The sequence below is a fragment of the Camelus bactrianus genome, chromosome 14 (genome assembly GCF_048773025.1).
Source record: "Camelus bactrianus isolate YW-2024 breed Bactrian camel chromosome 14, ASM4877302v1, whole genome shotgun sequence".
NCBI classification, from domain to species: Eukaryota; Metazoa; Chordata; class Mammalia; order Artiodactyla; family Camelidae; genus Camelus; species Camelus bactrianus.
Genome location: NC_133552.1, coordinates 15,648,131 through 15,661,849, shown reverse-complemented (window position 1 = coordinate 15,661,849; position 13,719 = coordinate 15,648,131).

Here is a 13,719-nt window from a genome sequence, read left to right as displayed (position 1 = left end):
AGGAGGGAGAAAGGACTTGCACTTCCTGTTTGCTTCCTCTCTGCTTCTGGTTCCTGTAAATATCACCTTACACCCTGGCAACCTTGTCCTTCCTGTAGCAGCAGTTGGATTCAGTTTGCAATTCTTCCAGCCCTTGCAAGACGAACTTCATTACACTCCCTCAGAGACACCAGCACCAACTGGCTAGTGTCCCCACCTCAGAGGTCTGGGCCCCACCTCCACAGGGCTTCCCCTTCAAGTTCAGACATGTCAGGTCAGAGGCAGTCCAGCTGTGCCCCCTTCCCAAAGGACTGAGTTCCAGCTCTGTGGGGGCCTCTCCCCACAAGTTTTTAAATTTTAATAATTCCAAGGTCACCCCTTTGATTGCCCAGCCATAAGGATGGCAGTTGCTCCCACAGTTGCTACTTTCATGATGTATTAGTGTTCTCTTTCTGCCTCTTCAGTTCCCTAATTATCAATTTAATACCTAGTTAATAATTCTTTATATTAAATTATCTCTGTTAAAATAACTGGTATCATTTCTGTCTCCTGAGACACCAACTACATACAAATTAATACCAGAAGTATTTCTAAGGGAAAGTTTTTAAAAATATGATCTGGGGTATTGATTTGGTTGTGTCCTTGGCCTTGAATGTAGTGCCTTGACAATGGAATATGGAATACTAGTGATTCATGTGTTGGCATTACAATTAATCAAATTATGCCTGTGATTGGTTAAGATGAAGTTCTTACTGGATTAAGTACTTTGGAGAAATAAGTGATTGCTTTACTTGATCGTTAATGAAGTAATGTTGACTACAAGAATTGTGGCGTTGAATGGATTCTTCTGAGTGCATTGGAGCATTTGCAGAAAGGAAATTATGGCCTTTACACACTCAGCTTAAGTCACAGATTATCAGAGAATTTCTAGTATCCCTATAATAATCTCTTATTACTGGTAGCCACAGGGCAAATATTGTTGAAAGTTAAACACAAAATTTAACAACACTAGTTGCAGAATTACAATGTAAATTGTATTCATAGCCTCCCTTAGTCTTTCATGTAAAAGTGAAGGCACTAATTGGATAGGGATGAGACTTGAAATTTGCAATAGGGACATCTGCTTGGGTTCAGAAGACACTGAGAATCTTAACCACCCCCTCCATCCACCATCACCACCACCAAGTCACTCTGAGAGTCTCTTGCCAGCGGAAGGAGCCTGCCCTACATGTCTAGGGAGATTATCTGTTCCTTGCCTGAACACCCTGTAATAACCTCATCTGAGGCAGCTGCCTTACAAGGTGGCACTCATTCTCCTGAAAAATTAGCCTGAATATTCCTTGTTGTCACCAGGTTCATAACAAAGATCAATCTCATCACGTTCAAAAGTACACAGTCTGATTTGGGAGAAAACGGCTTATAAATCGGAAGAAGTGCAAGTGATGCTAATTGTGCTGACACAGGCCTGGAGAACACGTGTGAGAACGCGAACCAGAAGGTGGAAGGTAAACCCCGTGAAAATCCCGCAGCCCATCACCTCAGTAAAGTTTCTGGATTCCCGTGATCTAGAACACACTGAGCTATCCGTCCCCTCTGAAGAGAAAAACAAGTTGCTGCATCTTTCGCCCCTACCACTCAAAAAGTGGTGTGACACTGGGTGGGGCTTCATTTTGGATTTTGGAGGCAATCTTTATAACTTTTGAGTGTGCTACTTCAATCATTGACAAAATACTTGTAAGACTGTCAGTCCTGAGTGCAGAACCTGGTGAGAGAGGCTCTAAATCAAACCCGGGCTTATATGCAAGCTGACTTTCCAACTGGGCTTTATGACCCAGCAGAGAGCAACTACACAGATGAGAAAGACAAACAAGTGAAATTACAGGTCAATTCCATTCAAGAGCATAGATGCAGAAATTGTAAACAAAATTTAGCCAAGTTAATCCAGCTGTGTATAAAACACTAATACTTTCAAATACTACCATGAAAGTAGTCATTTCTGGTTTTATTTCCCCCCCATTATTGTATCCCAACACCTTGAATACCACATGGAACATACATAGGCATCAATGTTATTTTTTGAATGAATGAATCACCAAAATAGATGTATCCCAGGAACACAAGGGCTGTTTAACAACAGTAAACACATAAATGTATTTCACTACATTAACTGATCAAAGAAGAACACACGTCACTTCAGTAGATGCAGTAAAAGAATCTGGTAAAATCCATTACCCCAGTCACTAAAAAACACAAAAACAAAAACAACAAAAAACAAAAAAACTTAGCAAACCAGAAAACATAGCTTAAAAATAGAAGCAAGCTAGAAACTTAGAAATAAATCTAACACATATCTATAAGAACTTTATGGAGAAAATTTTAACACATTATTAAAGATAATTTTTAAAACAGACTTAAGTAAAGGAAATAGTTCCCACAAGCACAATTTTAAGACTAAATATGTTGAGGGTGTTGGTTTTTTTTTTTTTTTTTTTGAGAGGTGGGGGTGTAATTCTACACATTTTTGCCCTGAAGGGCTATTGGGATTCCCATAATCTTGGAGAGACACTAATGACCTAGTTTGATAGAAGTGCATTAGAGTCTGTAAACAATATTTGCAAGTCCTTACTGATCTAACCAAGCCTTTGGCAGCCCCTCGGGGAATATACACTATGCTTTTGTCACAAGAGCAGATGTTCTATGGTCCATATGGTTCCTGCAATGAGCTATATTGGGAGGAGCAATTCATCTTCATGTTATCCCCTCTCTTTCCTTTTTCTTCCTTTTTTAAAGGTAAAAGATCTCCCAAACAAACAAAGTCAGGGTAGGTAATTATCCAAGTAACCTCAATTTTGATAAATGAGAAATTTAACCTGAACCATAAGTACCTTAATAATAACTGCCAGCTCACTCAGAGTTCTTACTTTGTACCAGATTTTGTGCAAAGCTCTTTACATGTCCCATCTCACTGAGTCATCACAATAACTCTGTGAGTAGGTAATACTATTCTCTTCATTTTATAGAGGCAGAAACTAAGATATAGAAGGTTAACCCCAAAGTCACACAGCTCATGTATTGATTTCCTCGGGCTTTCATAACAAATTATTGCAAACTTGGTGGCTCAAAACAACACAAATTTATTCTTTTGCAGTTCTGGAGGCTAGAAGTCCAAAAATCAAGATGTTGGCAAAATTGGTTCCCTCTGAAGGCTCCAAGGGAGAACCCGTTCCAAGCTGCCCTCCTAGCTTCCTGTGGCTCATAGCCCTTGATGTTCTTTGCCCTGGGGCTGCAGAAGCCACAGCCTCTGCCTCCAACCTCCTGTAGCTTTCTTATGTACCTCCGTGTCTTCTCCTTTTCTGTCTCTTCTGAGGACACTCGGTCATTAGATTTAGGGCCCACCCTTATCCTGGATAATCATATCTTAAGAGCCTCACCTTAATTACATTTGCAAAGACTTATTCCAAGTAAGGTCACATTCTGAAGTTTCTGGTTGACCCATCTTTTGGGGGTCATGATTCAACTCATTACAGCTAGTTAGTAGTAGAGCCAGGGACTTACATACAGTTCTGTTTGACTTTAAGATCTCAATCTCTTATCCATTATTTTATACTTCTCTTTTTACCAAGTCTTACATATAGTAGATGCTCAATAAAAGCTTCCTGGCTGAATAAGAATTAAAGAATAAAAAAGATACTTGGTCTTAGTTCATTGTACCGGAATTTATTCTGTAGTCATTTCTCAAAAGACTACTTCTGAATAATCACACTGTGTATAGATAGCTACTATTCCTTCTACAAAGATGTCACTAACTTACCTCTTATTCCTTGTCATTATCCAGTTTCTCTTTGATCCTTCACAATCTGTTGTTTTAAAAACAGAAACCAAAGGCAAATTACAAATTCACTCAAGAAAGAATTAAAGAGAGAGGTGTGGTCAGAGAGCTCCACTAATGAGGTAAAACGGTCAGTTCCAGGCTCTATTCCCACTGATTAAAAGGCAAAACGAGCAGTCACAGGCTTCTCTCAGTGTCTCTGTTTTGACTCTCAAGTAAACCTTGGACTGTAACACTAATCCACTTCTCATGTTTTCCAAGAACTAAAGAGCAGAATTCCTAGAACAAAGAAGTAGCAAGGTCATGGGGTTTTCTTGGTCATTTACCATGATTTGAGCTCCAGGATGTTTCTGGAGTGGTTAATCTTTCAAGTCTATGCCCCAGAAGTATAAGGGCATGGAAAAAGAAGATAAAGGAAAAACAAGAATTCCATCTTAAGTATGTTTTTTAATTGAAAAATGTAATCATATGAATGATGAATAAAATGTTCAAGGTGAGATTTCCAGTGAATGCTATTAGCTCTTTCTTTCTGAAATTATTTCTAAAATCTATGAAAAGAAAGATTTATATTCAAAACCATTAATTATGTGAAATTACTTCAGTCTTTATACTCTAAAGATGAATGGTGTATTTCTGTGGTCAAAAAAGTAAAAACATTTAAAAGTAAATTCAGTGGATATATGTTATTGTAATCTAATTATGATACACCAAGTGCAATCATGTTCTTAGATAATGACAACAGAAAAGGGTTTTTAGATACATTGCATGGAATTAAATTCTTCTCAAATTGTCTGATTGCCCCCCTCACCCCCACAAAAGCAGGGCCAGGGAAGGAAATTAAGAGTCACAATTAGGGGTTGCTTGGTTGTTGGTTGGTTTTATCCATGATGTCAAGCTTTCCAGAAACTTTCTATTTCCAGTTTCCCCATCAGAAAGTAGACACAGAACTGAGATGTGATGTCTTACAGTAATAACTTATCAAGAAGCCAGCGTCTATATGTTTTTTCAGGACATGTATCTACATTTTTAGGTTAAAAAGTAAAGCAATGTAGCTCACAATCCCACTGCTCTAAAACACCGATTTGCTATCCAGAACTGAGGAAGCCCTGGGTCTTAGATACCCTGAGAAGTTCACTTATTCCTCCTTCTACCCTTAATCTTCCCCAAGATTGGACTTCTGCTTACATTGCCCTACTTCTAGCTTTCTGTTTACCTTTGTTGCAAAGCACTGTGGTCTCAGGATGGCTTATGCCCAAGCGCATCCAGATTTCAGCACATCCTGCTTCGTCTCTCTGCAAGCATTTAGTAATGATGCCGGTACACTGTTTCTTGGACTTTGAGGAGACATCTATATCCTAATTTTCTCCCTGCCCCTCTGAATACTCTTCCTATTCTCCTTTTCCCCAGACAACTACTTTAACATTGATGTTCTTCTAGATTCTTCCCAGAGCCCCTGGTCTTCTCAGCCTACTATCATAGACAGTCTCCTCCAATGCTATCATTTAAATAAGGCATCAGCAAACTATGTCTCACAATCTAACCCGCTGCCTGTTTTTGTAAAGTATTATTGGAACTGGCCACATTCCTTTATTTATGTGTTGTCTGTGGCTGTTTTTGTGCTACAACAGCAGTTGAATAGTGAGACCATATCGTCTGTAAAGCCTCAACTCTTCACTATCTGGCCCCTTACAGAAAAAAATGGGTTACCCCTGGTTTAAACAATCCCTTCTACATTGATGATGGAGACTTGCACCTCGCTCAGTGGGAGACTGGGAAGAAGCAAAAAGTAAAGCCTGCGGATATCCAGGATTAAAGTCAAAAATCCGTGAGCAGGCAGACGGTTCAGTCCATGACCGAAAAGGCAGGAGTGAGGCGAAACAACCAATGTCTATACCAGGATGTCACTCAGAGTCACTCAGAAGACTCTCAGCTTTCTTTTTTGCCCTGAGAGATTGATACTCCTTACTTGAGGAAGAGAATATAGGTGGAGGAATAATTTTAACATAAAAGTGGCAAGAGATTCTGTTTAACTTTGCAATCTTCTCAAATGTATACCAGGGGAACAGCTAGTTTATGTGCAGAAAAGAGTCAGATATGCAAGGCTGAAACTCCAGGGAGAAGCGTGAGAGTACAGCTGTGGGAGTCAGCACTGTTGACAGGAGAACTGAGTCTGGAACTAGGAATGAGATCAGCCAGCAGGCATGTGGGAGGTGTATTTTAGCAGCTCCAGGTAAAGGAGACTAAGGGAAATGAATATCTTCTTCGTCGTAACCCTAACTCACTAATTTGGTAAATGCTGATACTGCTTAAGAAGAGATAAGTTAATCCACAGAAGAAGACAACAGAACTCTGCCCTAAGTGCTCGGTGCCGGGGATCAAATGCTAAAAATCTTTGTTGCTGCAGTAGCTTGCTGCTGCTTTAGGCAGCCAACCTTGTAACTTTAGACAGTTTGATAGAAAGATAAACAATTCCCTGGTGAATTTAATCCAGGGAAACCACCAGTTTAGATCAATCTCAACATTTAGTCTCAATAAGAAATTCTTTCATCTGAATTTCCTGGCTAAACATTCCTATACTCAATTTTTTTCATTAAACAATTTTTACGTGTTTGGAGTGTATAGTTATATTTCAATTAAAATGTATTACTTGTGTTTACATGTAGCAGCCTAATTTTTAAATAAACTTTTAAATTTTGGAATGATTTTACACTTACAGCAAAGTTACAAAGATAGTACAGACTTCCTGTATACCCCTCACTCAGTTTGCCCTGATGTTAACATGTGACATTACAGCAGTACATTTGCCAAAACTAAGAAACCAACATTGGTATGTTACTGTTTGGATGTCACTAGTTTCCCCACTAGTGTTCTTTTCCTGATCCAGAATCCCAGGCAGGATACCACATTGCATTCAGTCGTCCTGCTTCCTTAGTCTTTTCTGCGCTGGGATGGTTTTCCAGGTGTTCCTTATCTTTTGTAACCTTGACGTTTTTGTGGAGTACTGATCAGGCATTTTGCAGAATGTGCCTCCATTTGCATTCATGACATTTTCTCGTGATTAAATTAGGGTTATGGAACTTGGGGAAGAATACCTCATAGGTGAAGTCATATCACATCATGGGACACATAATCTCAACATGACATTGCTGGTGAGATTAACCTGGATCACTTGGTTAAGCTACCGTTGCCAGACTTCTCTAGAAAGTTACTATTTTTCTCCTTTCCATACTTTATTCTTTGGCAGCAAGCCACTAAGTCCAGCCCACACTCAAGCTTCACCTTCTAGACAGAGGAATATCCTATGTTATTTGGAATTCTTCATTAGGGAAGATTTGTCTCTTCTCTCCCATTTATTTGTTTATTCAATCATTCATTCATATCAGTGCAGACTAATGCATATTTATTTTATAACTGGATTGTGATCCAATACCATGCTATTTCCTTTGCTGTTCAGATTGTTCCAGGTTTGGTCCTTGGTGGCTCTTCTAGGTTGGCTCCTGTGTCCCTTTGATATGCCCCCATCTTTCCCCTCCCCCCCTTTTTTATTGAAGTGTAGTCATTTTATAATGTTGTGTCAATTTCTGGTGTCCAGCATAATGTCTCAGTCCCTAACCCCCATCTTTTATATTTTTAACCCTGTGCTTTCTTGCAAACAGATGTCCCAAGCTCATCTTGTATTTTCTCTGCTAGAATCACTCAATTTTTAGCTATTTAGAATGAAGAATATTCTATATGTTCCCTTTCATATTATTTTCATTATAGGTTATTACAAGATATTGAATATAATTCCCTGTGCTATACAGTAGGACCTTGTTGTTTAAAGTGCTTAAAGTGTGACACATATAGTTACCATATGATCCAGCAATTCCCTTCCTAAGAGAATTGAAAACGTATGTCTACATTAAAACTTGTACACAAATGTTCACAGCAGCATTATTCATGATAAGCCCCAAAATGGAAACAATCCAAATGTCCGTCAGCTGATGAATGGATAAACCCAACGTGGTATAACTGTACAATGGAATATTATTCAGTATAAAAAGGAATGAAATACTGATATATGCTATAGCATGTAGAAACCTTGAAACTATTATGCTAAGTGAAAGAAATCAGTCACAAAAGGCCACATGTAGTCTGACTCCATTTATATGAAATGTCCAAAATAAGCCAATCCACAGACACAGAAGGTAGATAAGTAGTTGCCAGAGGTTCAGCGGAGTGGGGAACAGGGAGTAACTTAGTAGTTATGGGGTTTCTTTGGTGGGGTGGTGATGAAAATTTCCAAAATTAGACGGTGATGAGAGTGGCATTATTCTGTGAACATGCTAAGAACTACTGAATCGTACAGTTTGAAAGGATCAATTTTATGAAATGTGGGTTACATCTCAGTGAAGCTGCTATTTAAAAAAGAAAAGAATAAAGTACTATGTATGATTATCTTTTGGACACCTAAAGGCCTTCATCAATATATAAATGTTCTAATGTTTTCAAGTAAATAAATCTTTAAAATACTGAATGAGCATGGCAGTAATAAAGGCTACTCTTAATTGAGTGTCCACTATATACCAACCTGTGTATACCGCATGAAACTGCTGCATCTGACAGCCTGTGAGGTACGAAATGGCAACGTCGTATGGTTCAATCTAAGTCAAGACTAGGCCCTTGAATACAAGTCACCTTCATCACCAGGAAGGTCCCCCCACCAGCTAGAAAACTGGCCCAGCAAGATTAACTGAGTTGCCTAAGGTCGGTGAGTACCTAGTAAAGCCAGAATTCAAATCCAAATCTGCCTATTGCAAATGCTGAGCTGATTCTGCTGGTGCTCATGGGCTCCCAGACTAAATGGGGCTCCTGAATTTTACACGTAATGATTCTCATCATTATTTTTATGCCTATTAGTCATGTAAAATTATACTTGTTTTTAAAGAGGACAGGGTAAATTGGACCACTCGTTTTCAACTTGGAGTAGACTCTTAAAAGGGCTCAAATCAGAGCTTAGTATCTTCTGGTTTAGACTGTTCAGTTAAGGTGTTTCTGTGTCTCTCACACTGTTACTAGTCTTGACATCTCTAGGTAGGCAGGACTTCCTATTTTTAATTTTTTGACTGTTTTATAGGACAAGAGAGTGAAAGAGGGAACCCAGGAACTTTATACAAAATAGGAACAATCAATGGTACACAGGTTGGCTAAGACTATTAACACTGACATAAACTGCTTTTAATCTTACTTGATTTGTTTCTAACTTTATCTCAGGATTCCTCTACCCTACAATCTCATCTTGCCCCAAATCCTCAGAGGTTAATATATGAGTGCAAACTTTTAATGACTAGAAATTTTCCTCCTCTGTCTTTTGCCAGTTTCCTCTCTTATTTGATGCCTTCTCTTTCTATGTCTATGTCCTCCAATTTTCTCCATTTAAGAGTTAGCATCAAGCCTCTTGTTAGTGTTAGTTGCATTAAATGCCCTATGAATACTATGAAATGATAAAGTTTCATATCACTAAATGTATATTTATGGGTTGGGTTTTGTAGGGGGCAGAGGGGACTGGAGGGAGTTGGCATTTTTCAGGGGGAAGAATACATGGTCTTACAGAGTAGAGAGTCAGGGGATGTGTGTGGTTGGAAGAAGACAGAAAGGAAATCAGAGCCTCTCCACCCAACCCCACATTCCCAACCCTCACCCTGTTTTATTTGTCTCCTTAGACCTCAACACCATCTGACATAACATTTGTTTGTTTACTTGCTCTCTCCCCACATTCAGATGAAAACCTCAGGAAGGCAGGGTGGCTTATTCCCTGCTATATCCCCAGCGTCTAGAACAGAGCTTGGGCTCTTGAAGCCTCTCAATCTTTATTTGTCACATAAACAAGTGAATTAACAGCATGAAGTAAACAAAAAAGAAACAACTATGTTGAGGAGAATTACAGGCTTTTTTTTTCCCTCTAAAATGTTCTTGAGGATTACGATATTGTATTTAACAGCCAATCAAAAAAAAAAAAAAAAGAAGAAGAAGAAGAAGAAGCAAGAAAAGAATAGTTATTTAACCTGAAAATGCGAAGTTCAAATGCTGCCAGCCTCTGTGAGACTAGCTGACTGGTCTGAAACATGAGAGGAGGGCAGAGATTAAATGATTTATCTCAGGGAGAGGAGCAAGTGTGGGGGCCCCTAAGCGGGACGCCTGGTAAAAGGAGAGGGAAGAAAAGAGAAGCAGCTCTTCTGACAGGAGCATGGAATACATTCATCCTTCTTTTTTTCTTCCTCCTTCTCTTCCTTTGATGCATAGCTGATTTCTTTGTCTTGAAATTAATTGCAATAGTTAGAAAAGACACTAATTAAGAGCAAAGTCTGTTTAAGCAGTGAGGGTAGATTACAACCCTGTTTGAAGGAACATGTGGCCTTTGGCTGGGGGAAGAAGTGATTCTGAATGGCTGAGGAAGTCAGGCCACATGCTCAGAGCCAATTAGATTTGCCGAATGTCCAAAATGTAGCAACCTCTAGTTAAATAATGAGCTTTTTAAAACTCAACAGCCTTACTGCCATTTAAATGCAAACTCCTTATTATTATGAGGGTTTTTTTTTTTTAGTAACTATAACCTGTCATTCACCAAAATGACACCTTAAAAAGTCAATTTCAAGAATCACCTTGGCTGTCACTCAGTCTCATAAATCTTTCCAAATCCCTTTAGAGCCAGCCTGACAGCACAGCCTCACACAATTTAGGCTGTAAGTCAGCTACACCTGTTGCCTATAAAATGTGGTTTATTACCACAAATACAATTGTAAACCTATATGCCCCAATGCTGCTTTTACGGCAAAAAGCAAGCACTCTTGACTCTTGTATTTGATCCTTAACGGTTGTCTTGAACATCACACAATATTTAATAGCTCTCAACATGCCGTTCTTCATTCTCATGGATCATAACTGTACTTTTATGAATCATGGCTTCCCTAAGATAAAACATATGGCCTATGAAATGATTAAAAAGCAAACAAATCCGTCACATGCTCTCTTTAAAAGCCTTCCATCTTCTCAAATAAGAATACAGTATCTCTCTGACAAAATTTCCTGACCAGCTTACAAATCTAGTAATTATATCCTGACTCTATAAATCTACCTTCTTTCATTGCAAATGAATGAATTATACTCATCTCACCTTAAATGCTATGGAGATTCGCACTGCACAGTTAAATTGCTGCTATCCTTCTCCCCAGATAGTAATAATAATTTACATTTGTATAACTCATCACAATTTGCAAATTCCTTGCACATAATTTTTTTTAATCCATGATGGAATACCTACCTCTGAGCCAGCTATTATTAATCCCAATTTTACAGAAGAGGGAATCGAGGCTAGGAAGAGTTAAGTAACTTGCAAAAAGTCAGACAATGATCATTCTCTTACCCATTTCAGCCTCAGGCAGTGCTATCTTCTACTAGTAACCTCAGCCCTGTTTGATATCCAACCAAGGTAGAGAACATATGTGCACTAGGAACCTGAGGCACTAGCTAGTAGGGCCTTCAAGTTGGTTCTGTTATAGGCTGGAGTCAGTTCTGATGCCCAGGGACCTGCTGCTCTTCCCTATCTCTGCCCCAGCTCCATCCCAATAATCAGTTCACGTCTCAGGCCTCCCAATGGCACTGGAGCTGCCATGAGAGCCCACTCCTGCTTATCTTGGCTTAAGATCTGACAACACACCAAACCTGTGCCAGCTTCACCTCTTTAGGAATTGGGCCTAGTACCCTTAGCTGCTGCTAGAAACTTGCCGTAACTCAGAGAATTCCCCTAAAAGTATGATACGATAAGGCTGACACTCACCTGCAAAGACAAGCCACTCTTTGGAGAATCCCATCAAAGATCTCCAGACGCCAGATAGGACCTGGTCCACGTGAAGCCAATGAAAGGGATAATCACAGAAATAGCTCCTATAAAGAAAGCTCCTACTATACAAAATTGAACACATTTATCTTATTTAAGAATTGATTATCAGAACCCAAACTTGCTCTCAATTGTTTCTTGACAAATAATAGAACACCATGTTCTTGAGCAATCACCACCTCTTCTTGGGGTCCTTCAGACATAGATATATAGAACAGGAAAACCCTCTGTACGCTAGGGTTAGGTTCTGCTGTAGTATTAGAAAACTCAAATTAATAGTAGCCAAAATATAAAATATTTTATTCTATTATAAGTTCTGAATTGGTACTATAGAGTTGCTATGAAATCCATACAATTGTAAGGAACCTAAGCTCCTTGCAGCTTTCTGTTCTATCATCCATAACATATTGCCTTTATCCACCTGGATCAAAAGGGCTGTTAGAGCCCCAGCCAGTACTTCCATATTCCAGCCACTAGCTAGAATGAAAGGGTCAAGAAGAGGACACCTCAACTTCAACCTATATGACACTTTCACTTTTATCCCATTGGCTAAATTTTAGTTACATAACCACATCTAGCTGCAAGAGAGGCCAAGATTTAGTCTTTATTCCAGGTAAACTATATGCCTCTTTTGAAAATTAGTGCTCTGTCACTAAATAATAAAGGGTAAATTAATACTGAGAATTAAGAGGAAATTTTTTTTGCCATAGTTTCTTCTTCAGACAACTGTTAGAACTCTTCCCAAAGCGAGGAATTCCCTATTTTTCCTTCTCCAGGACTCCATGACTTACCCTAATCTCTCTCTCCCTGCTCAGTTCGCATGCCTAGAGATCCAGACAGTGGTTCCCATATATGACCCAGTGCCCAGCTGGATTCAAAAGAGTCTCCTGAGGAATTTACTTAAAAATACAGATTCTTGGGCCTCAAATTTGAGATTCTGATTCAGTGGGTCTGGAAGAAAGTCCTGAAAGCTACATCTTAAAAACAAAACCAAAAACTCTCTAAACTATGCTGGGTAATGAGTTCAGTAATTTGAAAATTCATCAAGTTTATACTTACAATATATGTATTTTTAATGTATATTTTGCTTCAATGAAAAGGGTTTCTCTTAATGTTTAGAGATCTTTCCAGATGATTCTGTTGCATGGCAAGTTACGGAAGCACAGAAAAGAGGCTTGGTCAGAGCTTGACAATAACCAGTTCCTGGAGTCAGAACATTTCTCTCTGCTACATCCGCTGACTAGACTGCCATTGTTTTTCACATCAGCTTTACTGAAGCAAGTATTCATTTATTCACCTGTTGACAATTGACTCTAGGTTTGAGACAGATGATAAGAAAGTGTGAGTTGGAATATTACCCTGTAATTTGGGTGGGGGGGGGCAGGGATCTAAATTCATGCTATCACTTTTCAGCCTCTCAGAAGCATTTTAGGATATGTTTTGTTTATATTTTTTTCTTGGTTTCCATTCATTTTCTCCTTTTCTATAGGGTTCTCCTCTCTGTCTGTCTGGTCTATCTCTTGCTAGGAGAAAAACTGGCGATTGTCACCAAAAAAGTAGTAGAGGCAAAAGAGAGGTCAGATGGACAGAATAACCAGTTATAGAAAAAGAGACCCCATCTACTGAAGTCAGTCTAGCTCTGCATGTGTGGGAGATCAACCCAGGCCTTCTTGCCACATGAATGACAGGAAAATTGTCAGAGCAGGGCATGCCATCAGGAATTCTGGGCTCTGTTCCCACTGGAATTGTCAAGGTCCTGTGTGAAGACACAACCCAACAGAGGCCTGTCTTGGAGTAAAAAATATTAGAAAATCCCCTGTAACAGCCAGTATACTGAGCAAAGATAGAATTATCTCACATTCCCCCAAGCCTTGCTTTTCCCATTAAAAATTATGGGTGGAGATGTTTTGAAATACTTGCCTATCTTATCAACCCCAAATAAAATTTTCACTGCAGTCATAACAATTTTTACCTTAGATCCATTTAGAAATGTTTGCTGATGGTGCAAACATTCCTCTCGGAAATGTGCTTGCTT